Source organism: Solanum dulcamara, chromosome 6, assembly GCF_947179165.1.
Source record: "Solanum dulcamara chromosome 6, daSolDulc1.2, whole genome shotgun sequence".
NCBI lineage: Eukaryota > Viridiplantae > Streptophyta > Magnoliopsida > Solanales > Solanaceae > Solanum > Solanum dulcamara.
This window is the reverse complement of record NC_077242.1, coordinates 48973782-48978341: the sequence shown is the minus strand read 5'-3', so window position 1 is coordinate 48978341 and position 4560 is coordinate 48973782. Positions and strand designations below refer to the sequence as shown.

The window sequence follows — 4560 nt, the reverse complement described above, 5'->3', positions numbered from 1 at the left end:
CGAAAGTATGGGGTATAACACTTTTTCCTCCTTTAGAACATTCATCCTCGAATGTTAACTCATCTTATAGGATCTTACGAGGACTTTAGAAATTCTTTGTGCTGGTTGTCACCCATAGACCTTTTATTCATTGAGTCAACTAATCTAGAAGTTTAGATTTTGCTGTAGACATGGGGTACACATACGGATATCTCTTCTCTATCTTTAAGTGCCCATTGTGATTCTCTTGTTGTATTCATCCCCTTTGTATACACCTATTCTTTGATGTCATACTATTCAAAGTCGTTACTAATAATTCTCCACACTATCTCCGATATCATGGCTTTTATCCATTCATTGCTGGCTTTTAGATCTTATTAACTCATGCTAGAATGAGATCTCACTTGAAGCCACTTCCCCCATTTAGGGTGTACCTATGTCACTATCTGTTTGTGTTCTATTGTACGTCTTTTTTTCCAATTTTCCAATACCTATGATTTTTTTCCAACACCTTTGATATACTGTACCATATCTATTCCTTCCTTTATATCATCTATACCTTCGGTTGCCCCTATATGACAGCTTAACACAATCGCGAGGTGCTAATCCAGTCTAATTGTTGGTACTCAAGTCACGTAGCAATTTATTTGAAGCCACTTTTGATTCATTTTGATCAATAACTAGCTAGTGCTTATATTCGTTTCTAGTTCTCAATTAGGCAGTACTTACATTCCTACATTTAGTGTCCCAAGCTTTGTGATAGCCCTTGCCTTGTCCAGTGGGTACCACTTGTACCTTTAATAGATTTGTAGTGCATTAGTTGTTTTGCAAAGCTACATCCCCAATCTCAAAGGGTCTTATGATCTATCACGGTGGAGTCATGTATCCACAATACTTCTTTATACCAACAATTCCATGCACGGCCAATGTATACATATATCCCTATCATCTGAAATCACAGCCGCACAGGGTTTCCTAGAGGGTCACCTATCCTAATACTACTTTCACCCAAGCACACTTAACTTTAGAGTTCTGATGGAATCTGGTGCATTAGTACTGGTATGATTGTATCCTGCCCCATAGGGAGCATAGCTACCCACGAAGATGATGACCTAGCAATTGGTTCGGTAGACCAGACTTTAGCCATAGCCACTTTCTTACTAGACTTTACTTATTTTCCTAACGATCCTTGTTATATTTATATCTTATCCTGTTCGTATTTCACCTCATAGTATAACACTTATTAACCATTTTCATGATCCTTACCATGGGTTACTTACCCTTCTTAGTTACTCTTATCCCTGTGTATCAATTCCGTCGGTGCCTCAATATATCATTCTATCCAAAACTACCAGTCTTCTGTAAATCATTTTCCTAGGGTCACAAGTCTTTTCAACCTTTGGTTTACCATATCAATACCGACCTCCTAGTTTCTATTGCCATCAATTCAACAATTAACGTATTTCTCGAGGTTATCCATACTCGTGGTTTAGCCAAATTTCATCATTATTGTGGGTACGACATTTCAAGACATACTACAACCTTGTATCTTATTCTCTTTCTATCTCAAATCTGCAAGTAGAAAATACCAACAGTGCCTCACAAGGCCAGCATGCATAAAGATACATATATACGTATCATATCACATGATATCGCACCCTCACAGGGCGCCCAATATCAACAATAGTATAAAAGGATGGACTTACCTCGCATGTCCAACTCGAACTACGCCTATTAGGCTTTCAGCGCACTTTTCCTTTTTAATTTTCAACTTTACATGTCAATCGTATTTCCATACCTTACCTGACAGACCTCTCTCGTGCCTTGTCTTAGCTATGTGCTTTGTAACTTCCCATATCATCAGTCATTTTCTTCAATCGGCATTGTCTTTTATTTGAAATCAGAGGTTAGTATAAGGAATTCCACTTCCTATGACTCGGCTCTATCGCACCACCTTAGATATGAAAGAAAGAAAATATCCTAAATATCTTGTAGCCTCCTGTTTGTAGATGTGGTGCGCAACACATCGATAATAAAGACTCTACTAGACACGGTCTGTAGACACTCTGAGAACAAACTGCTCTGATACCAGTTCTGTCACGACCCAGCCCCTTGGGCCATGAATGGGGTCCAACCTGGACCCCATACATATATGTATCAGCTGTAGTTAAATCGAACTATGAACAAGAGATACTACTCACAATAACCCCACTGATTTAAAACTTTTTAATGTATATGTAGCATCTTTCATTCATATCATTCCATGAAAGAGCATGCAAGCCGACCAGGCTGCCATAACGTAAAAATATTTACAACATGTCGTATAGGCATAATTGAACTAAACTCATAAACAACCCACTTACATATGTCTACAGACCTCTAAGAATAGTAATGGTATCATATGGCAGGATATGGCCCCCACCGTACCCCTGAATAAACCAATATGTACCTTAAAAGATAAGCACCAAAATCTAGGCTTTGGAATGGTGGAGCACTTCCAACATAGCTGAGTGGAAATCCTAAGCTGATAGATCCCCAACACATGTACCTATACCTGCGGGCATGCAATGCAGCCCTTCGAAGAAAGGGGGTTAGTTGGATACATATACCGAGTATATAAAGCATAAATCATAATTAAGACAACAATAGAAATAAGGAGGCAGGACACATGTGTAATAGTTTACCCGGCCCCCAGTAGGACTCGGTGTCACCAAATCTTCGTATGCGGCATCATACAATCGTATATGGCATAATCTCATACATTACAAATACATCATTAGGTTTTCATATGCATGCCTATCTATCGTATCCGACCCTTTTCTGAGGGACTCAGTCAAGAGAGTAATATGCATCTATATCGTACTGTTACCCTTTAATACCATCATATCTTATCATACCATACCCGGCCGATTATGGGTCTCGGTGTTATAATCATATCATCATATAACGTACCCGGCCTACTAGGGGACTCGGTGTCATAATCATCATATACTATACCCGGCCCTTTATGGGACTCGGTGTCAGTATCATATATCGTACCCAAGCCATTATGGGACTCAGTGACATTATTATATACCATACCCGACCCTTTATGGGACTCGGTGTCATTATCAACCACGCACAAGTGGATCATTATCTGAAACTTAATAAGGTAGTCAAACAGACTATGATTCGTGGATCAGTATAATAATCATATCAGGTTCCCTTTAAGTGCCACTAGGGCTACATTAAGTGAAGTCTCAAGAGTTATAGACACATTTTAGGGTAATGCAAACTGGCTTAAGGAAATCAGGGACATCTGTCATCCTAGAGTCTTTTAGAAGGGAGCTATATGTCCCACTACAAATCGACATTTAGACGGATTAGGAAAGGTAGCTCAACTACTTTAAGAGTTTGACACCCGAAAGCGAGTAAGAGACATGAATCACATTCATAGCTAAAGAATAGAATTACTCTAGAGCTCGTGTCATATATCATCTATCCTTGAGCCAGGTTGAAAGAAGGAAGGGATAGGCTTGACATATTTATCACTTCCCATCCTATAGGAGTTTGAGAGGTATTAACTCAACTATTGTGGGAGTTCTAGTATCCAGAAATGGATAGGAATCAGGAAGTATGCTTAGGGATTTATGTATGGGATCATCCCTAACTTGCACACCCATATATTCACCTTGAACTTCTATTAAGGATATGCCAAGAGAAAGGAGATAGCTTTACATACCCTCTATGTTTCAATATTGAGGAGACAGTGGGAGGCACTAACTTAATTAGCATAGGGGCTCTCACCTCAATTGGTAGGTAGGAGTCGTGAGTCATATTCAAAGATTTCTGAGTAGGTGTGTCCCCATATTTCATATACACATCACACCTAAAACTATGACATGTAAAAACAATGGAAAGATATGCTTTACCTGCATTACATTTTATCATATAACAGTTTTAAAAAGACAATAGCTCAACTATTATAAGAGTTCTACCATCACGAAATGGATAAGAATTATGAACTTTACTCGAAGCTTTACGAATGGAATTATACCCATGTTTCATATACAAACCATTCATAACTTATATCTAAGACATGCTAGAAAGAAAGAAGAATGGCTTTACATACTTATGCCAAAAACATGCCAAGAGAAAGCTTCACATACCTCTTACGGCTTACTCTTTATTCCGTTCGCCTCATTGTCCTTGCCACTATTTAACATGAAAGCAATAAGATTATCAATAACCCTTGACCTTTCAGCATCTTAATTTGCACACGAGTATTTATAGAACTCATTTCCTCGCTTGTCTTCTCGACTAGCTCTTTAGTTAGTTAAGGCGTTACCGGAAATCGGGCATCACCTCCCCTATAACGTGCCCTATCCGAATTTCTAATTACATCCCTAGTTACTACAGCCAACCAACAACAATAACCTACAGTTCATATACACATAAAACATGGCAACATTATACAACATAGGCTCCAAACAACTTGCTTAACATCATAATACCAAAATAGGGTCTTTAATCTTTATTTCATAAAACCTTTAACCGTGCGAAGCAGAGGATCGTGAGGCTGCAACCAGAAGCTCCCAAATA

General features: G+C 38.7%; 1 pseudogene; it reads right to left on the bottom strand.

Annotated features, from left to right (window-relative positions):
• Positions 1–931: 931 nt before the first annotated feature.
• On the bottom strand, positions 932–1052 carry LOC129893629 (5S ribosomal RNA; annotated as a pseudogene).
• Between the last annotated feature and the right edge of the window lie 3508 nt (positions 1053–4560).